The sequence below is a fragment of the Emydura macquarii genome, unplaced genomic scaffold, assembly GCF_026122565.2.
Source record: "Emydura macquarii macquarii isolate MOO-44397 ecotype Brisbane River unplaced genomic scaffold, CSIRO-AGI_Emac_v2 contig_1876, whole genome shotgun sequence".
Lineage (NCBI taxonomy): Eukaryota > Metazoa > Chordata > Testudines > Chelidae > Emydura > Emydura macquarii.
In genome coordinates, this window is record NW_027132013.1 from 26560874 (window position 1) to 26584071 (window position 23198).

Genomic DNA, 23198 nt, shown 5'->3' on the forward strand with positions numbered 1-23198 from the left:
TTTTTGTGATTCTCTTCACTTGATGTGTCAGCCAGGACACAACCAAACAAGAAGAAGTTACTGTGAGTTCATCTTTGCAGAAGTGGCATACCTACAGATGCAGCACATACAGGTCTCATGGTCTGGAACAAGTTTTCTGGGAGACCACATTTCTCATAAGGCAGACAGCAGTGAGGAAAACTGGGAAAGCTCTTGCTGTCATCTCCCAATGCTGAACTCTCCAGAACCACTGGCAGGACACGCTCAGTGGCAGGTTCCTGCCTCTGGAATCTCCTTCCCTGGTGGTCCAACACAGCTTGATTCTATCAAGCGTCAGGAGACAGTTAGTTCACTGGGTTTATTATCTGTTTGGTTTTGTTTTATTGTTTGTTAATTTTTATCATTTTGCTCCTCAGAATGATAAAGTTAACATCCTTAAGAGCAGCAGTAGTTTAATGTTACCTATCCCTGACAGTTATGTAAGATACATTCTTTAATTGTACAATAAGCGCTAGTGGCAAAGGCTATAGTCACTCTGTAAAATTAGAAAAATTAAATTGCCTTAATTGAAGAAGACAGTGCTAGAATCCTTAGTGGCAAGAATAGGGGATGCTGGAAGGGCATAATAATCAATGGAATGGAGTAAAAGCTATAGTTGTGCGTAGGAGCAGGTTGTTTATAAGGCAAAACTAACTATTTTTCAGGACCAAGACAAAATTGACTTCTGCTGTGCCTCTCCTCACCTTGTGAATACCACTCTGATTGATAAAATCATAGTTCTTGTAAGTCAATCTTTTTTAATTGCTGAAAACATTGTGTCAGACTCAGCCATGTTGCAAGCAGGTGCTATGCCATTTTAGTTGATGGAGTTGCACCTGTTTACATGCTGGCTAAATTTGGTCCATGGGCTTAAAAAGCTGTTGGGACAATTAAACCTCAAAGATGGCATTTTTCCCCACCCTTCCTTTTCTCAGTCTGCTTGTTATCCTGCACAGAGAGTTACGTCCACTAGCATATCTCCAACTAGTCAGGCTAAGGTCAGAGGAAGTCTCTTTTTTAGTTCACTGTGTGGAGCTTCTGTCTACCAACTGCAAAGACCCAATTTTGAATTTGATAATAACATCAGATAATGTACATGGTATGTGCACACAGCAAATCCGCCATCAGAGTGAAAACTCCACTAATTTGTGATGGCAAATCAAATGTCTGGCCACCAGTCACCAGCTAAAACATTGTCACTTTAGAAATTCACCACAGAAAGATACATAAATGCTGCCATGTCTCTCCGGACCAGTGCAGAAAATCATTGTGATGTGATAAGGTCTTGTGAATGGCACCTAGGGCTTGAGCAAATTCCATTAAGTCAATGGAAAAAGTGCCTTTGGCTTTGAATAAGGTGCTTAAACTGTAGTCAGAATTACCGGAATTGCACATACACATGCAACCTAAGTAACTGGGCTCAAAACAGAAGTAACTGGGCAAAATTGAATGACCTGTGGCATACAGGTCAGAGGAGATGATTTAATGGTCCCTTTTGGCCCCAAACTCTCAGCTCATTCCGTTAATGCAATTGCAAGTGAACTTATGGGAAATATGTGAGCAAATTAGGTGCACAAATAAGCATGGAAATTACATGAACATATGCAAGCAAATGGATGACTGTGGTATTATTACCTTTATTTTTGTCCAGCTATCCTGGAAGAAGGACAGGAGACACTGGATATGGTTTAATTAGGCCACAACTTCATTCTGCAATGTCCAGGAGTACCTGGCAGATAAAAGTGTACAGTGCAAGTAATTCCATAATCATTTCAATATATATCTGGGGGGCTTTGTCAAGCCCTCCCCCTTACCCATCCTGGTTCCCAGCCAGCCTGTTGCTGGGACCTCACCATTCCCCTTCTTGAATCAGAGCTAAGGGGGAATTATATATGGGGATGGACAGGAGCTCCCTGCGGTAACAGTCATGGTCCAAACCCACCCCCCACACCCATTTCCGCTCTTTTAAATAATACCTCCTTTAAATCCTTTACCAATCCATTTTATCTGATCACTGTAGCTCTTCCCTGCACTGGACGTCAGTCCCATGTTTACATAATGAGTTGTGACATCATAACCTAAATCCCATTTATGTTCACCCCAACTAAGCACACACACCCCAAAATCCACTATGGGGAAGCCAAAAAAAAAACACCCACTTCGCCTTGGCCAATCTGGCATTGAGGGAAAAATTCCCAAGAAAGAAGCGATCAGCGCAGTGCCCTTAGTGGATCCTGACCAAACCTAGTATTTCACCATGTCGATGGGTGGGAGATGCTCTGCCTGGTCCAGATAAAAGAGGGATTTTCCTCAGTGGCATGGCTCTATATTGTCCCCCATCTCTTCTGGTCACCTCGGATGGGTGAAACTGGATGGGTTAATGTCCCCACATTGACCTTGTCTGCAGCTGCAGCTGAAAATTACTCCCTGACTCTTTAGCCCTTTTTCAACAAGTCAGACAATAACCCCCAGTGCTTAATGTGCAGTGAGGTCATTTTAAAGTGCTTATTGGGATAGCCTCCACAGAATCATTTTTGTGATGTTTCCAAGTAATGCATCTGTCATCATATCCATTTGACGATAAATATATTTGATGACATATCTGATTCAGAGCATAGCTCTGAAACACATTTATATTTACAAAACTCAGTATCAATAAAATGTATTATAACATATACAATAGTATAGTAAAAATGTACATATATCTAGAATATTATATAAAGTTCTCCAATAAAACTTCTGTGAATGGCCACAATCACGTGAAGACTTTTTTTATTACAAAAAACACCCTGCAATCTGAATTTCAAAAGTAATTCTATGATGCAGTTCTGGTATACAGTGAAGTTAACACTTCTGGAAGTGTCTACTTAAGTCAGGCAGCCCCAACCATAGACTGAGATGGGCACCACCAGTACCTTTGTAGACACAAGTGTGGTCTGGACTTAGTAACTGTGCTTACTAGTCAGTCTTGAGTGTTTGCAGCATGGATACCTAGAAACCAAGCATGGCACCCATTGTCTCTACCATGGGGGTGAAGGGAGGGTACTGTAGCCTTGGAAAATGGAAGTGGATATTAGGGAAATTGTTCAACTCCAGGAACTTCAGCAGCCTAGATACAATTTGCAGGCAACTACTCCACTAAAATGCAGACCAATCTGGAAGCCCTGTCTTCAATTCATTTGGGCCACTTATTGGAGTAACCTGATTGGTGTCTCCGTGGACCTGGGCACTCCCTGGAATGGAGGAATTCAAGGCCCTGGAACTCCGGAGTGGAAAGGGAAAAAAAGGAGTGAAATAGAACCAAGCTGGTAGTGGAGAGGGGGCGCTTCCCAATCTGGCTTTCTCCCCTTTTTCCCTGAGTGGATGGATCTGTGTGCTATGCCTTCCCATGATTCTCCCTTCAACACACAAGTGGGTAAAAATCCAGACCCAACACAATGACTGAGACACAAATTGTCAGTAGGACTATAGTGGGGACCTATTTGAAAATCATCCCAATCTAAACCAGCACACACTGGGGAACATACAAACCAAATATATTTAGATTACCTGGACTATTACCATCTTTGTTTATTTTTATGTTTAAATTTTTTTTAGATTTTTTAAAATGCATATGCAAGAGCTGAGCACCCTGACAATAATTAAATAATGGTAACAAAACTACCTAGCAGCATAAATGTTAATATACAAATAAATTAACCTTCCAAATTCTCAGGTAAACTTATTCTGATGCCCTATTTTAGCATTCTCTTTGCAAAGAAATTGGTTATGCCAATCAGAAGTTAGAGGGAGGTAGAAAATAGGACTTAAAATAGAAATCAAAACTCAACTTCCACATAAGTATTTTATTGTGGAGGCTACAGATGATAGCTGGGGAGGGCGCTTGGTGAGAGTTAACACAGCTCCAAGCTATATTAAACCCCAACAGGATTTTTTTTTAAAAAGAATATACTTGGTCAGCAGGCGATGCCAGAGGAAATGGCTAGTTCCTTAAAGAACAGTGCAATAGAAGTTAAGAAAGAACAATAACCTTTCTGCAGGGTTCTTTTTAATCAGCCTATAGAATTTATTAGAAAATTATATCCCTGCTATGGGATTCTACGGGATTGTTTGTAACAAGTTATAGAACTAAGATCATTCTCTGTTAAATTCTATAGCTTTTTAGAGAAATCTCTGTAGAATCCTATTGTGTTTTTTTAGAGCCTCATTGGTTTTATTCCTAACCAATTCCATGGCACTTCTCCACAAGGATTCCCTCACTCTGCTACTTCCCAACAACAATGCATTCTCCAACCACTCCACAAAGATCAAACCACATAGAGGGCTGATCTAGCCTCTGAGTAATGACTTCAAGATTTGACTAATTATTGTTTTAAAGTTGTTATTTTGTGTTACACACAAGCCTGCCTCTCCTAGTTAACTTTAGCTGGGACACTTTAAAATTGATGGTTAGAATACCTACAGTATAATTTACTGGCCAAAAAAATAAATCTTAGTAAAATATAATGCTCAGTTTTCAGGCTTTTATTATGAAAAAGTGAGCAATAAAAATGAAGAGTACACATAACTGAAGCAATGCAAGGTCCACCTAAGGAATGATTAACCCTCTCAGTGAATAGAGTAGTGTAATATAAAGCATCGACGTAAGAGGAATTTTACTGACGGTTAACTATGTCCATACAGTGTTCATATAGGTTATTCTATAGTAGTAGTAACTTTTTATTATATCATATTTAATTCCCTTTTTTGCTGGCCATTTACCCTCATGTCTCCTGGAATCCTTTAAATAATATTGCTTGCAAAACTAGCCAAAAAGCTGCTCTTGGCTCAAAGGAACGTTAGAGAATTTATAAGCTGTTTACCCTGCTATCCCTGGAACTACTGACAGCGGAAGCAAAATCTAGACATTTGCAACTCAACATGAAGAATGGAAAGTTAATCTCACCAGTACTGTCAAGGTTTGAACCGATGACCTCAGAAGCATGACATCTGACAGATGTCGAGCCACAATTGCTAATACAATTTCACTGTATTATGAAAAGTTCTTTCAGAGATTTGTTGTCTTATGTGTTGCCACCCTCAGATGTAGCTCAAAGAGAGCAATGCACATTCATAGTCCAGATTTAAATTATTTTCCCCCATAAAGACTCTGCCAGGCATAAGTGTAGACTAGCAATGGGCAACCCTTAAAAGAGAGTCAGTGGTTTGGTTCAGACAATCCGTATTCAAAAGTTTACACACTGATCTGATCTGCAAAACTCATCTGCAAAGCTCATGAGACTTTTGGAACTTTGATCCACTCAGGCTGAAACTCACGTGGAAACCATTTTTCTTGTAACATTTCAGTACTTCCCGTTCCAGATAGAGGAAAGAAATGCAGAGACACAGTAAAATGAAAAATAATTTCAATCAATAGTCCTCTAGATATTTACAAACCTCAGTGAAGGTTAAGGTCAATTTGATTCCAGTTGATTTGCCTGTTCCTTGTTCAGCCACTGCACACGATCCATATTTTACTAGTTAAGACGCCTGGATTCTGAGCAGAACACGAACAGTTTTTCAATATCATTATTAATATCACTGTCTGGTCTCTGGCCCATGAGCTCTCAATGCTACTGATTCCTATATCAGATAGAGCAAAAGGAAGAAGATCAGCATAATCCTGACAGAAATAGAGAAATAGATCAGAGCACAGAATTGGAGAGATTTAGGATTAATGGATTTAGGATATGAAATCCTGGTACCACTGGCAAAATTCCCATTGTCTATGATTGAGAGCTTTGATTAACCAAGGCAAGGTTCAAGTTGACTAAGGGTCTGTTGTTTCATATTCAGGAAAAAGATTAGACAGTCCGATGGATGGTCTCTTTTGAGTATAGAGGAATCGTGGTTCAACATGTTCACAATGAGCAATGTGCTGGACATTGCATAGATAAGGCTAATTATCAGACTCTTCAGGAAATAATACATTGGCTTTATATGTATCAAGGTTACACTTAAGGTGGTCTTGCCTGTGGTATGTTCCGTCCATTGCAGCCTGACGAGCAGTCACCCATGCAGAAGACAATTAACTTTACCTTGGAGGTATCTCCAGATGGATTGGATAGTGAAATCTAGAAAAGGTAATAAATACCTCCTCCCGATACCTGTTTGTTTACCAGAGGGTTGCAGTGCCTCCAAGCACCTAATGAAATGGCAAGAATAGTTGCCCTTTTTTTGCTGTAAAAGTTCCCTCAATGCCTATCTTCCTGCCTCTGGCCATGCTCATTGCTGCCTCAGGCAGATGGTTGGCTGCCTATCTTCCCCTTAAGACCCAGCATGAGACTCAAGCCAGGTATAGATAGGCAGGTTAGGGATCTCACCTAGGATGTGGGATACCCTAGTTCAGTTTGCCCCCTGCCTGATTTGGGATTTGAACAGGGATCTCCCACCTCTCAGGTGATTTCCCCAACCCCTGGACTAGATGTTATAAGGAAGACCTCTTTCTCTTGCCCCCAGCCACCTCATATGGAGGTAGGCAAGTGCCTAAGACATTTCTTGAGAGTGGCTTAGGCACATAAGGCATCTGACTGAAGGAAAGGGGTTCCCAGCTGTGGTTCACAAGCAGAAACAGGCACTTCCCTGAAGTCTAGACTTAGGTGCCGAACTCCATGAGAGTACAGCGGCTTAGGACACACCCCTCTTGTCAGCCTCTCCTATTGGTGAGCTAGGTTTCCTGGTTAATATCCATTCAGGTCATTAAAGGCTCTGGACCTACATTGCTTTTTGAAAGAAGTGCAATTCGGTATCTTATTTAAACATTTAAACAAACAAATATAAAATCAAGGAAACATATCACCAAAGCTATACTGTTATTAAACTATACATTAGAACAAACACTTCAATACAATGACCAAAATATCAAAACACAAATATTTGGATTGGAGTTAAATCATAAAATGAATTAAATCCTCCAACTAATTCTAGAAATAATCAACCCTTATCTCTTGTAAGAAGATAGCTGTTTATTTGGTTATAAACCCCAACTAGAAAAATGATACCGCCTCCATCAGATATATGACTTAGACTGGCTAGAAGCTCAATATTAAAACAAAATTATCTAACATTTCAACCACAACCTCACTTATTTTTGGCCACTTACTAGTATGGACTTTACAGGCTCTGCCATTGTCTTGGGCTCTCACACCCATCTTATCTGGCTAAAAGATCTAAAGGTCACCAATTTACAGAAAGATCAATATTAAAGAATCCTATAGAAAAATAGCTGATTAAAGACCCTAGCAAGAAAAGTAGTCATTCACCCAACTGTTCACCCAGAAACAAAGTTAAAAATAAGTTTAAACAATGTATGAGAAATTTACAGAAATCTTCCTTATTTTTGGAAGCAAACAGTTTATCTCCTGAAACTTTCACCTTGAGAGAGGGAAGTTACTATAAGTCTCTCAAGATTTAAAATATAAGATTTTCAGTTTATATAGGGTCTGTGTTCTCATGCAGGTTATTTCTCTCACATACAGTACAAATTATACACATAATTATACACATAAGTGTCTGCAGGATTGGCACCTTATTTTCTAAACATTAACTTTCTCGTTTTCAATCACCTATGATTTTTGTTGAACACTGGTTTCTAGTATCTTATTCTAGGTATCCCCATACTTTGTGTATCACAAATCATCATTACTGTTTATACAGTTCCAGTGGAGTGCATTATTAAGGACTCCAGGCAAAAAGCCCCCCCGAAAAAGCCATTTGCAGTGCGCAATGGCAAGAAATTTTATTGGGCAGTGTAACAGGATGGTCTGCCCCTGTGAGGGTCAGGGGGCTGGGCTTAGCCAGCTCTGTTTGATTCCCAGACCCAGCTGAGAAGGGGTCAGGTGATGCCCATAGAGATCAGAGAGAGAGAGAGCTCAGCTGCAAGAAGCGTTCTTAGAGGACTCTTGTGATTGATTGGGCCTGGACCAGAGAGAGAAGCACAAAGTGAAAGGATTCTGGGCTCCTGCAGCCTGTACTGGTCGAGGAAGTAGCTTTGTTCTGTGTTACTTTGCCAGTTATTTTGTTTTAATTAATAAACCCACACTTTGAGGGGAGGCCCTCAAAGAGACTGTGGCATGGTGTCAGTCCTTCCTAGCCTGAGGAAGCAGGCCAGGAGCCAGGGCCAGATTTACACCTTATGCACTCCTAGGCACAGCATTTTCAGTGCCGCACCACCCAGCTGACCTTCATGTTTTCTGCATGTCAGGGTGGGGACAGGGGAGGCCAAGTGGGGACAGGCCAGCTCCTTGTGGGAGGGGAGGGGTGCAGTGGGGCAGGTGGAGAGAGGGAAAGGGTGACCAGCTCGGCCAGCTCTGGGCAGGGGAGAAATATGTTCACCCCTGGGCTCTGGCTTCTGGCTTGGCCAGGGGACGGGACCTCAGGGGAAAGAGGAGGAGCAGGACGGTGAGGCAGAGTTCCAGCACTCATGTAGGGCCCCCAAATTGGCTGGGGCTCCATTGGCCCATGCAGTAATCCACCACTATTTAGGTGCCCCTAGAGCATCACCACCCCTAGGCATGAGCCTATTATGCCTAACTGGAAATCTGGCCCTGCTAGCAGCCCTACACTTAGGAATAATGCTGCATCTTTTTGAGCACATCTGTTGGCACCTTATCTGTTAACTATTTACACACACACACAAACATCTCTTTTATAGACCGCTCCTGTAACAGGCAGAGACAACTAAAATGGACAGATCTTTACCTCAAAGAGTTTACAATCTAAAGACCCAATCCTGCAAAGACATACACAAAGGGATTATATGATGCACATATCATATTTTTGCACCATTTCAAAACTGGGGCCTAAATTAGACACACCACGGTAAGGAAGGATAAAAAACAAAGGTTTATAGCGGTGGAGGATGGGATGAGGATTATAATACGGAACCACCAGGAGTTATTTTTACTTAAATATGGTGTTGGTTTCTCCTTGTTTTGTTCATTGATTTACAAACGTCACAGAAAACTCAGCAATGTTATTTTCAATGAAACAGTTTATATACGGTAAGAAAGGTTTCCTGCTACGTGCACTCCCAGACCACTGCGTTACATGTTGACGATATAAAAAACTAGTACTGTGATTGCTTAAAATGGCTAGCTTTCTGTTAACTATATTGCTCAACCTATCCATCTCATACCATATCATTAATTTGTAATCTACATTATGCAATTTCTTCTACTTGGGTTATCATCGCTACAACTTGCCTGCATAATACTATAAAACTAAATGGAACAGTTTTGCTTTGTTTTTGTTATGAATGTTAAACTCATATGTTATGATACTTCCAAGAACTATGTATCCAAGAAAAACACAGAATACAATGGGGATACACAGCAGCATACACATGGGGATGCCTGCCAGGGAGATCCAGCAGAAGTGCTGGGAGGCTGCAATTCAGTTCCAAGTTTTATAGGAGAGGGGATATTTTTTCAATGATGGTTTCAGAACATTAGGAGAAGTATATAATATCCTCCTAATCAGACAAGACAAGAATAATCTCTCTCCTTCTGCTTTTGAAGAGTTTTAAGGAAAATGTGGTTGGGATGATAGAAGGGTAGTCAGTGACAGAAGTTGAAGTTGGCTCTTTATTCATCAGTCATGCTGTGTACAAGCAGCTGCAGTGCAAGCTTTCTCCCACTATCCTGCCAATTATGTTAGCCATGCTCCCCCGAGATAATGACTAATCTAAGGCCTGGTCTACACTACAGCCTTTTGACGCCAAAACAAAGGTGGCGTGCACACTACAATGCTCGCCCCATCGACAAAACTCTCCTGGTTTGGCAACAAAATAAAACCACCTTGATGAAAGGCGTACAGCTTTTTGTGGCAAAGTTAGAGCAACAAAGCATCAATGTAGACATGAGTGCTGTAACTGGCCGCCAGGAGCTATCCCACAATGCCCACCCTGGCTGCTCTGCTGACCATTTTGAACTCCACTGCCCTGCTCTGCATTCCAGCTACACAGGCATGTGCCACTCCCCTTTCAAAGCCTCAGAGGGAATCAATCCTGCTCTCTCCTGGCAGGCAGGCAGGGCGGCCTGCTGCTGGAGGGGCAGGGGAGAAAAATTCCCAATGTGCTGTGCAGAGGTGGGGGCTCATGTCGGGGTGTCCCCCTCACCCCACTTGTGTACCAGTCTCTGCTGAGCTGGGGGGGGTGGTGGTGGGGGAGACACACCAGCTATCTGAGCATCAGCTTCTACCCCAGGATTGGTTGCTTCCGGCTGCTGCCTGAACGTAAAGAGATAATGTGCACGCGCACGCATGCAATCACACACACACACTTTTACCCCTCCCCCCACTCACACACTTCAGTGGGAGGGCTTCTTGTGTTTATGTTCAGCAACTTCAGTTTGGCTGACAGGGCAGTTGAAAAGCAGTTGTCAATCTAGTAGGATGCCCATAGAATGATGGGATTCAGAACCCTTCATCACGTGAAGCTGTGTCTGCCCCTTGAGGCATTGCAAACCCTTCCCAAAGCAGTGAAGCACCCTTCATGCAGGTGCACCATGGGATAGCTCCCCAAAGTGAACTGCTCCTTGTGTCAACGCAAGAGCTGCAACTGTGGATGCACTCCACTGACACAAGGATCAAAGTGAGGATATGCAACAGCAGTTTAATTACAGCAGTGGCTGTACAGTGGCATAACTTGTAACAACAAAACTCTACAGTGTTGGCAAGGCCTTAGGGTGCTCCTCTTCATACAAGCATCAAGGATAGGAAAAAATCAACAAATTTTTTTAAATGAAAATATTAAAGACAGGCTTGCATGAAACCCCCACAACTGAACTTGAAGTTTGGGTATGGATCCACATACAGATCTCTGCAGCATGCACCCCACTCTAATAAATATTGTATAAACAAATTTCAAAGTTTCCATGGTAGACTGAATGTTATGGTTCCTAACTTACAGTGAGTCCTGGAAGAAAGCGTAAGCTATTTTTGTGTCTTGTTTAAGGACTAAGGAGATCAAGGGCAGCCAGACAGGGTAGAGCAATAAAAAGGCCTCTAGGAACATAGTTAGATAATTGTATATTTTGGTTTTAAAAGAGCTCTCTTATGCACAGAGCAAAAGGATATCCTTTTGAATCTAATCTTGGCAAGGTAACATTAAGTCTTCGAAGAAAGCAGCTACAGACAAAAATCAGTTTCTCATCAAGCTTATAAAATCATGACTGGTTTGGGCAGACTCCAGGTTAAAATGCTGTTAATATGCACAAAACGGATGTGTACACGGATCCCTTCGGATGCTGGTAGACTATAGGTTCAAACATGCTGAAAGCTATATATTGCCATCTGTTTTTGTACCAAATTCCTGTTGATGTCAACTCCCATCACAGGAGTTCTGCGCACAGTTCGAGAGCAGCACATGGCTCTAAGAAAGTGAAACAAATACTTAAACTTGTCTAGCATTAAAGCTTAACTAAGCAATGTAACAGAACATAAGCATTCAGGATATGGAACAAAACAACTATTTAGCCATTTAAAACAGGTGTTAAATGCACAAAGGCCTTACTGAATATATCAAACTAAAAAACACTGGTAACCTAAGAATTGATTGAAGTACTAATATATGAAAAGTTACTCCATGAAAATGGCATTGTGGTATTCCAGGTTTATTGCCTCCCAGGGAGGTTGGGCATTTCTAGAGGGAATACTTCCCCTCACACAAGCACAGAAACTGAGTGTAGAAAAGAAAATTATATTAAAAGGGGAAAAGTAACCAGGCATTAACTTGGGAAAATGCCACAAGCGGATTTGCAAGCATAAAACCATGAGCAAAACACCTCAGAGTACACTGAGCAGTTTCCATTTGCCTCAGTTTCTCAAGTCCAGCATCCCACTCACAGTTGTCCTTAATCAGAGCAAACCCAGAGTTCAAAGGTGCAGCTCCAGAGTTCACCTCATATCCTGGTTGGGGGGTGAGGGGAAAGAGATGGAGAAAAAGGTCTTTTGTGCAATTCGCTCCGTTGGTCGTCCTGCCAGCCATCACCAATGCATATCACCACCATCTGATGCCCCCTGCTTCTCTACCAAGACCTCTGCTGGTCAGTCCCTTGATTTTCCACCCAGCTCATAGTGATTGTCAGCTCTCACTGGGAACTTCACTGCTGCAGCAGGCTGGGCAGAAAACGCTGTCCCACAACGAGTGATTTCAGCTCTAGTGATCTCTTAACAAAACAAAAAACAATAAGGAGAACAACAATCCATTAGCCCCACAATTAACACTAAAGTGATTTGTAACCCAGTTGGGCAAAGCTGTCCCATCATGCTGAGCACCTAGGCAGGCTAGGTGCCCTCATGCAAATATAGTCTGGTCCTGAAGCCTCTTGCGTGCACACACACATGCTGGGCAGAGCTCATTCAGACCCTACTTTCAAGCTGAAATGTACACCTCCTGCTTGAAGTGCAGACATGACCTAAGATTTTTCTCCTGCTACCATGCACCCATCTCAAGAGGATGAGGGAAAATCTAAGACTTGCCAAACAGCATCAGGCAAGTGATCTATCTAGTCTTATCTGGACTCCAACAGCAGTCAGTTACAAGATGAATCAGAAAGAAAGCATAAGAATCCCTATACTGGAATAACCTACTCATAGGGGAAGTGTCTTTCTCACCTTTGTGAGTCAGTGGCTAGCTTACACTGCCTGTTACTTCTTCTGTTCCAGCTCGTTGTACGGAGTCATGCTACCATCTATTTGTTCTGTATTTATCCAGCATCTAGCACAAAAGGGTGCTGGTCCATGATTGCAGTTCCTACCCCAGACAAACAACAAAAGACCAAAAAGAGCAACCACAGCATAATATTGGTACTAATTCAGGGCTCCAACATGATGCATTAGAAAACTCTTGGCCACATACCCATGGTCTTATTAAAATGTATACACACACACACACACACACACACACACCCTTCCTTGTGTTTTGGGATCCTCCTGAATGCTCTACTAATACTTAGCACTTTTCATCGGGGATCTCCTTCTAAGTAGTCTATTAGGTTTAGTTTACAGTAGGAAAAAGGATATATTTTTAAAATTGCTTTAGCCAAGTCAATTTTGAAACACCACTTAGCACCTAGCATAGACAGTTTAACACCTTTAAAACCATGTTAACTACAAGCAGTCGCCCCCAGGGGGAGCTTAGGTCCTTGATTGAGCAAGTCCAGCTAATATGGTTTTAAAGGTGTTAAATTCTGCTAAGTGGTCTTTCAACTTGTGTTAGCTAACAAGATTTTTAAAGACTTTTTGCCTACTGTAGACAAGGTTTTAAATGTCAAATCCTGACCTCATTGAACTTAACAGGAGTTTTATCATGGACTTCAGTGGTCCAGAATATCCCCCCCCCTCCCCAAGTGCTTAGAGGCAGGTAATGAAGAAACAGTTGTGACCTAATAGAATGATCACGGGGGCTGAAATCCAGCCAACTTAGGTTCTAAACTTGATTTTGCCGGTGACTCGTATGACTTGGGTAAAAAGGGTCATGCCTCAGTTTTCTGGAAAATAGGGATAATGGTACTTACGCATCTATGAAGCCCTTTGCAATTTATGTTTGTAAACTGATATGTGTAAATAATAATTCATCTATTTCTTTTCCATAATACACAAAGTTACCTTTCAAAGATGCATAAGCGTCATTAGCCACATTTTACAGATGTGGAACTGAAGTACAAAAAGGTTAAGTGACTTGCTCAAAGTCATACAGTAAGTCACCAGGAACAGAGGAAACAGACATCCTGATTCCTAGTCCAGGCTCTATTCCCTGGATTTTTCTGCCTTCCATGTATAGAAAACTAAGATGTTTCAGCTCATTTCAGTATGTGTAGCGATAGGCAATACTTCCTTTTTGTTCCTTTCCAATATTTATAAGACAGGAAAGCATTTAAAAATTGTACAAGTCCTGAAAAATAATAAAAAATAATTCCCGGAGCCAAAATTATTACCTAAATCCAGTGAAATTTCTGAAAATATGTTGATACTCATGGCCTTGGCATAATTACATTTTTTAAATGTTAATAAGCTTTTAGAGAGCAGTGCACACACTCCATTAAGAGTGCACTGTATGAAGCATTAGAGGTAATTTTCATCCCTGAGGGTTTATTTTGCAACATGTATGTCTTTGAATCTTTTTCCTACAAGATAGCAGCCCAATGAGGGGGTTCACTTACAAAGCAAAATAGCTGTCTTTAATACTTAGATATCAAAGTATAGCACGGCTTTCCACCACATTAATACAAGATAAAACCTGGATAAGTCATTTAAGGAGGTGACACAGATTAGGGGAAGCTAGGACTATGAAGACAACATCCCTGTGCCAAGATACTTATTGATTATTCAAATAGTATACCACCATGGAAAGTCTCAGACTGTAGCCTCTACAAAATGCTGGTCACAACAACAGTCTTCTATGGTGAACCTTATGCACAAGGTGTCGCTTCAGATGTTCTTGGCACATGTAGTAGCACTCATTTTGGGATGTGTATTTGTTCTCTGATAAATTAGTGTAATTATTTCAATGTGTTTTATAAAATAAGTGTGTTACAATTGAGGGTTCACTCTCAAGGATATATTGTACTTGGAATTCTTCCCTCTTTCAGCTGCAATATCAGCCAGGAGGAAATAGAGTTCTTTCATTTAGACAGTCAATGGGTAGTCGGCTAAACCCAAAGTAGTAACATATTTAAGATTTTTTGATACCTCTATAATAGAGCTGACAGTATTTCACCACTATATATGAAACTGGATACTAAATGGCCATGCTGGTACATTATCTCATAAACACTGACAAGACGCAGTTTACTGTCCTAAAGAAACCTACCAGTGGAAAGACCACTGGTTTCAAGTAGAAGTAGGCTTGGGTAATAGATGCTGTAGCTGGGCTAGAAAGGGTACATAAATTATAGGACAGGCACTGGCTTAGACTGCTTCTTCCAATGAATTTTTCAGAACAGTCAGACCTTGTCTGCTATCACTACAATTTTTAATCCACATTAAGAAAAGTAGCAGAGTTTAATATTGATTAATGTGGTGTGTCTACATTACAATAACTGAAGGAAACTAATCCTTTTTTGATGGGCTTAATCTGGAGCACAGCACTATCCAGGAATGTGGTTTAGTTTAAAGCATGGTTTAGAATAGTACAAGCAAACCCTTACTGGGTTTTCTGCAGAAGGATGATAGTCCATTCCTCCAGGTAATCCCACATTGCCAATGAAATAAGTCCCTGATCATGCAGTGATCACAGATGGACCCCTGCACCTACATGGAAACCCCAAGCTGCTCTAAACGTTGTCAGAGACAGGAATGCTGTAAGACCAACAGCATGGTCTCTTCAGCTGCCTCTTGGGTAATTGAGGATTGAGTACGAAAACCCATTTCTTCCCAGAACCAATACAAAGAAACCTTGAATCCAGACAACCCCTAAAGAAAAAAAAAGTGGATCCGCACCCGGCCATATCTTAGGAGCTCTGCTCACAGGACCTTAAAATGCCACTGCAGCTACTGAAAGAAAAAAAAAGGCGGGGGGCAGGCGGGGAGGGTCACATTACCCACAACTCCCTACGTGATTCTCTTTCCTGCCAGCTGCTTATTTCTGGGCACAAACTGTCACACAGAAAAAGTGACTGTATACAAGTTAGATGGAGTTGAATGAAGAATTTTTATCAAATATATTGTGTATTCATACGTCACAAACAAAAGAGCCATAAACCAGGATTTTCTTGATTTTATTCATTGTTTAAAATTAGTCACTGAAAAATTTCTGGCAATTCTCACTCTGTTGTGAACGTTCAATATTAAACAAATTTTGTTGGTTAATTTTGACTGGACGTGTAGTGCACATGACTGCCTGATTGTATGAGCACAGACAAGGTGGGTGAGGAAATCTCTTTTCTGAGACCAACTCTTTTATTAGTTGATGAAAGAAGCTTATGAGCTATACAGAGTTCTTTTTGATGAGTGTAACTCTTTGAATTAGGTTCACATACAAATACATGTGACTGAAAGTGAACTTTGAGTTTGCAATTAATATTTGCCAATACTCATAGCAATAGTTTTATTTGCTAGAGTACTCATGTAAAAGAAACACACAGGGTATGCTAACAGGCAAAGCGAGTGAATTTTTAAAATGTGAATATTCTGAAAGATATGGGAGTACTCGCTTGCTTCTACAATATAGAGTTGGGCTCAAGCTGAAGAATTCAGCGGCAAATCATTATTTGGAACATTCCAAAGTTTGAGCACTTTTGGTTCAAAAGTCTTGGTGTGGGGCTCATTAGAGGCAAGCTTCAGTCATGAAATTTCAATCTGGATCAAGATTCTGGACCCTCTCCCCACGCAGCCTGAAAGTGTTCAGATCCAGTGTTCAGCTGGTTTGGTCTCCCTCTCTAGTGAAAATGGCACTTACTGGATTTAAAGTGTCTGCTCCCTTTGTATCTGAGTCATATCTACTGACAGCAAATTATTGAAAAAAGTTTTCCATCTGTTAGCCATGCAAAGCCACTACAGCTATGGGAGAGTACGCTCGATGCTATTCTGACTCACACATCGTCCCCAACTATCTGCGTTTGTAGGGCAGTCAATCAGAAAAGTCAGCTTTTGAGCTGTAAACTGTGAGATTTGGAAGTTACTGAAAGAGAATATGGAATCCACTATGTCAAGTTTACAGGTGATCATTGAACTTTAAGGCCAACGATATGTTTATATGGTCCTCTAGAGAGGAGACAGTTGATGGAAAGAACATCCAGCATCATTACTGCCTGTTTTGATGCAAGAACATAAGGTCAGTACAATGAGACACCCTCTTCTAACCACTGTTGGGATATATTTATTTACAGCTGGAATGGTAATTACATATATGGTTCCTTTTAGCTAAACATTGGTTCCTCCTTTTGCCTTTAAAAAGGGTGATCGTACCAAATCTGTTATTACCAGTAGTGTTCTCTTCTTGATACACACATGGGGCTGCCAGCTCAGCAGAATATCAAGCAGCACTTTTCTTTCCTGCCATTCCACAAAATGAGTGCTGAAAATTTAAGCCTACACTGCAAAAGGAGTTTTGAAAAGGATGATTTTAAAGTAAATTCCAAACAGGTGGGTGTAGGGCGCAAGCGGATCAATGTCAAACAATCAGCAGTGGAACTGGGCATTACCCTGAGCACAAACACACCACATGGCATTAATACGCTGAATGCTTAAATCCACAATTTCACTGAGAAACATTGTGACTCTGTAATAACTTGGGAAAACAGGTCAGCAGAGAAACAATTCTATGCAAGTAACAATGCCTGGGCGCTGCGGAGCTTTGGAGGCCGGTTTGGAATCACAAACTAAGGAGAACGGACAGATTGTGCCAGCCCCCTAGCACTGGTGCACAGAGGAGAGAAATCAAGAAGTCTGTTTCCACATCCTTGCCTCCACACTCTTTGTACTCCCAAATACACAGCACCAGGACATCAGAGGGAAAACACCTCTGCAAATGTCAACCTCTCCCAAGAGGATGGAGAGGTTCTTGACCACACACTGTTCAGTACAGGCACAGATGGGATTGAACACTGCACCTTCTTTAAGAGTGGCAGAGGGGCTGCACTACAATGTGCCTTCCACAGCTCCAGGAGATATTGTGCGTGCCTCATGGGAAACGTGCTTTCCTGTACTGCCTGAGAACAGGGCTGTGGCCAGTGCTTAATTTGTAATGAAAGAGGTGCCAGATCTCAAGCAACATTTTTTACATTCATAACTGATGCAGCAAGCCCAGAGGTGCCACTCTAGGCTTGGCCGTTCAAAGCCCTGGCACAAATTAAGCCCTGGCTGTGGTATATGCTACAATATCCGGTGTGCCTCAATATGCAAAGCTGAGTTGTATTCCATGAGTGAACACTGATTAAAAAAAAAGACCTAAGTCTTAAATACATTTCAAACAGAGCACAGAACTCAGAGACAGCTGCATAATCACCACCCTCGACTTCTAAAAGCATGTTCAGAGCTCAGTGTGACCCAGAGAACTCCCAGGTATTAGCTAGCTCCTCAGCCCACTCAAAAAGTCCTTTATGGAAAAATATCCTAAAATTTAACAATGATTACATCATAATGATTCTATAACTACTCAAAATCTATAGAATTGAATATAAAATTCTCTCTTTTCAGAAGATGTTTTGAACCACCCTAGAATAGTACAGAAAGGATTTTTTTAAAATTCTATAAGAAGATTCAGAATGGCTATAGTTTCTATATAGGTGTGTATTAATTATATAAGACTTTTCTGTAAGAGATCAGATAGAACCACACATATTTAAAAAAAAAAAAAAAAGGGCAAAAAAACTATCAGCTAGAATATTTGACCTGACTGTGGAAGCCTGACTCAAGAATGAACCTTCACTATCAGGCTTTCCAATAACTATCATAAGTATTACATTTTCATACATTAATAGCAGACCATTAATATAAACCAGAAATGATTTCCATGTGTTTTCAAATTTCTCCTTTCCTGTAGTAATAAATTGCTCTCTCAAGAAATGTAAGCTGGGGCCCTGATCCAGCAAAGCACTTAAGTATGAGCTTATTTTATGTACATCAGTAGTCTCATTGACAAAGACCTAAATAATGTAGCCATCCATTCTGTCTTTCCAGTGCAGCATTGGGTGTAGTTTGACTTCTATATTTGGGCGGGTGAGAGGAGGAAAAGAGAGACAGATGGCTCCAGTCAGGCTAACAGGGTCACACGTGAGGGGAGGGCAAATTCTGCACCTGTCCAAGGCTTGCTGTTTGAGAGTCCAACTCTCCCCCACCCCACCCCCAACTACCTCCATGCCAGTGCCTTAGGGTGATATTAATCTGTGATGAAAAGGCCAGCACAAGGCCCCTCCCAACACTTAACCCCTTTGTAGGGATGGGTGGGAACCAGCAGTGGAGTATGGGCCCTTGTGCACTGCCTGCACACCATAGGAAGTGTTTCTTCCCAGATCTCTTAAAATGGAAAGCTAAGAGGGGGGTGGGGACCAGAAATAGTGGATCAATCAAATGCACCACGCCAGTGTCCCAGCAGGTAAATGGTAAATATCACATCCTCTGCACTCTATCCAGATAGGGCTTTATTACTTAGGTTTTGTGTGAGTGAAATAGGTTGCTTCCTTTCCCATCACTAATCCCATGCACTTTGATGAAAAATCCTTCAGATTAACAGTATTGTGTAATACACTTGGGCTGAGATTAACCATTAAGTCCCCATTCAGAGGGGTGATGACACAATATTGTCATGTGAGAGCAGTCAAAATGGAAACTAAATTAAATCCTCTTACCACCTCTTGTTACTTCCTTTAACACCCCTCTCCCCAGCTTTTGTCTTCTTCCCTTATCTTCTCATTCATTTTTGCCTTAACTTGTCCAATATACTTCTTTCTTGAACAATCCGTTTTACTTTTTCCCATTTCCTTTCTTCCACTTATCTAATGTTCCCTTTTCTTCTGTTATCCCCCCTTCCATTTTCTTAACCTTGTCACCCTCATATGTGCAATGCTTTCATTTCTAGTCTCCCTTTGATTTTCCTCTCCTTCCAAGCATAAAAAAGATTGTGGATCTTATAAATATTGTTTGTGAAGTCCATTGCAGTCTGCTACTTTGTGCTTCTAGAGGTAACCTTTCCCTTCAGTGTATGACAAATGATATTACTACAGATGACTCACCAGAGTGAGGAAAAAGTAATAAAAACCAAGAATTTAAAAAAAATGTTTATGGTAACTATTGTGTATGCACATTTATGCTAAATCATATACATACACACTTTTCTGGATGAAAAGCAAAATTCAATACTCTACAGTACAGAATTTCTCCCATTTAAAGCAGAAACCACTGAGGGCACAACTTGTGCCCTTGAACTTGTTTTTTTTCTACTGTTACTAAAGCCCTGAAAAGATCTCCATTTTGGTGGAATAAGCTTATCCAGCTCTCTGAGCCCAGAGTACTTTACGAAGTGAGCCCATGGATCATTTTGCAAACAGCTATTTGGATATAAAACTCGAGTTTGAAAGTCAACCTACTTTTAAGTTTCAGAAAAGAGTGCTTTGGTACATATGTTTTTTGGTAAAAAACCTGCCATTCAAGAAATAAAACCTCTCCCTACAGCACAATTGACTGGAGATAATCATAGGGTACTAATCTCATACTGGCACTGAAGAATCAGCCATCATCATAAACACAGTGGGACACACGACATTACACATCCTCAGCCAAATCTAAGTATTCCTTTGCATTCTGAAACCATCTTAAATAGAAAACATCCCACAGCTGCAGGCATATTCAGACAAGCAATTCTGTCAGCAACTTTGAATGACTGGATATTTCAAAGCATGGATATCTTCACTTCTGGAGCACCCTCTCGTGCTTATGCATTGTGTTGCAGGGGACTTCGCTTCTTGCACTCCTTTGGTGGCCATGTCCTTAGCCCCACATGGCCAGTCCCAGCCAACATCTTCTCCTGACTCCCTCTCTAGGTCTTCTACAATTCAGCCTTCCAGCCAAGCCAAGCAACAGTTTACTCTCTTTCGGGATAAGTGAAGGTCTAACTCAAAGTTAGAGAGTGTCCACACTCATAGACCTTCTTCCCTCTGCAGCTTGACTGAAACCCTTTACCTCCTGGCCCCCCTCTAAGATTCTCTTCAAATGCTTCTTCCCCAGTAGAATTCCCCATTGTTTCCCTTTAGCAGGGACTCTAAAGATTGCCCTTCTTTTTATAGGCCCTAGCTTCGTACTCCCCACTCAGAAGCCTACTCCATTCCCTCTGAATACCTCAGCCCAGCTGCCTCAGGGGGGAGGGGCACACTCCCCTCTCCAAGGCATTCTTTCCTCTGGTCTATGCCCAGCTCTGTTTAAATAGTGCTCGCCCTGCTTCACAGCCACAGCAGGGGGTCAGTCTTTCTAATAAAGCCCCACTATACCCAGCTGTGGTCACTAATTAGCCCCATATGTTGCCAACTAATCAATGAGGCTGAGGGATACCTGCTAATTCAAGGGCATGGATGAGCTCAGCTTGCCTCAAAGGGCCAGCCAGCCCATGACAGGGGAAAAAACAGCAATTGAGAAAAAAGAAAGGGCCATAAAATACCAAGTTTTAACTGTTCTGGAGTCACTGTGTAGGTACCTGAATAGAATTTTATGGCTGAGTTGATCGGCTGTGATCTGCTGGCATCATTGGTTGAATAACCAAAGGCACTAAGATTAGTGCTTTCTCAGATGGGAACCATCGGGAAGTGAAAGCACCTGTAAAGAAGGAACCCTCACTGGGCAGCGTGGGTGGGGAAGGGAAGAACTATACTCCTGTGAGGGTTTTGTCTCATCACAGACTCTGCTCATTTAAAAACGTCCATGGACCAGATGGCTATTCAAAAGTGACTATGGTTGGAATTTAGACCCCTCAGAGTCACATATGCAATGTGTGAAGCATGCTTCCGCTTGCCCTGCTAAAGAAAAACTATATTGAACTAACACTAACGCTGTGAGAGAAGCTGATAAAGCCTAGTAAACAGAGTCGAGTGATGTTCTATCCCACATGGTTGTAGAAAATTACTTCAGGTTCCAGGCTTCTTTATTTATATATATATATAATATATACCATTATTGTACTGTGTGACCTATATGTTACCTTGTCTGAAAGGATAACTTCCCTCCTCTCTCCAAACTGGATGTCTAAAGACCATAAACCACTGGAATTGACACAAAACACTGTGTTATAGCTAGATAATAAGAATACACAGGCCCACACACCAGGGATGTGGAGTTTCCAGTCTGCTGCTCAGAAATTTAAAAACTGATGAAATGTGTTGCAGTGCATCTTAGGGGACTCTGTGATAATCACTAGTACCATGTGTCACACAGTCAAATTCAGTCAGTTGAAGTTACTGCAGTACATGCCTGAAGTGTGTGGTGGAAGCTGGCAAGACAGTAGACAGACAGTGAAAGGAAAAAAAAATGTATCTTTCCATTTTTTAAACAATTGAGATACAAAACAATAGAAAGCTAATTAACATCCACATTCTAGCCAATGCCATTAAGTTATAGGAGCTTTCATTATTTAATAGTGTGAGAAATATGAACTGCTATATAGGTAAAATGAAATACAATTGTCTTGGAAGAAACCCTTGTGAAAAAAAAAACAAATAAAAGTTACTGATTTGAACATTAACTTTAAATTACTGAAAGAATTTTCCACCAACAAGGCTTGTTTTATAGATCTCACGGAGATGTACAAGTTTAGTCAAGTCTGAAGACTGTGTCCCTGTTCTTGGGTTACACTATAGAACACAAAAGGAGACATTAAATTACCTCTATGTTCCTCTAATCCTGGACCAGTTGTGCACTGGGCCAGTCCCTCAGTGTAAATTATAAACAGATTGAGGGCTGCTCTAATTTATGTCAGTTGCCAACAGTCCAAAGGGGCTGTTTTGGCAACCAGAAATCACCAGGGTTCATGGAAGTTTCTACCATGCCCCCACACTATCACTCAGTAAGGAGATGGCATAGAAGCTGTTATTCTGGCTCTGTGCTACCAAAGGTTCTTCCTACACTGATGGAGTGGGGGGTTGATCATTCCATAGCTGCCACCTTTAGGATCATGTATCAGTGTTGTAAAAGCAGCCCCAGGGCAGCTGACAATGGGGGGTCTGTTACATTAACTTGTTGTATATAAAGCTGTGTAGGACATCACAGTTTCCACTGTAATGTATTAAATGGCAGATAATTAAAATGAATATCAATAGAGTGACTCTATGCTGAGGCATAATTACAAGGAAGTAGAGTTATTGTTGAGATTTCAACCTTAATTCTGCATTTCTCAACTTTATGATCTGTTTATCCTTTTTTTTCCCCCCAAAGAACATATATTATTAATGACTACATATGTATACACATGCCTGTATGTTGGATGCAATTATAGGGGTTCTTCCAAGAACAACAGCCACATTTCACCTCTCACCTCTTCTTTGTTTTTTCTGTTCTTCAAATGCCCACTTTGCAATGACGTTCTTTAGCCAAGGAGAAGTGGATGGTGATTTCTTTGGAATCCATCAATGCTAACCACTCATTTGGGATACCAGAATACTCTTTTCTATCACTCCCTCCTGTTCAAAATGTATATGAGGCTTCAGAGTTAGGCTTTG

At 41.2% G+C, this 23198-nt stretch overlaps 1 long non-coding RNA gene across 1 annotated transcript in view; it reads right to left on the reverse strand.

The window, feature by feature from the left end:
- Positions 1-1653: 1653 nt before the first annotated feature.
- LOC137159704 (uncharacterized) overlaps positions 1654-23198 on the reverse strand; it is a 43787-nt gene continuing 22242 nt past the window's right edge. Inside the window, exons 2-3 of the long non-coding RNA XR_010921701.1 lie at positions 5455-5640; positions 1654-1747 (exon numbers count right to left, since the gene is read on the reverse strand). This is a non-coding gene — a long non-coding RNA (uncharacterized lncRNA). The remainder of the gene's footprint in view (positions 1748-5454; positions 5641-23198) is intronic.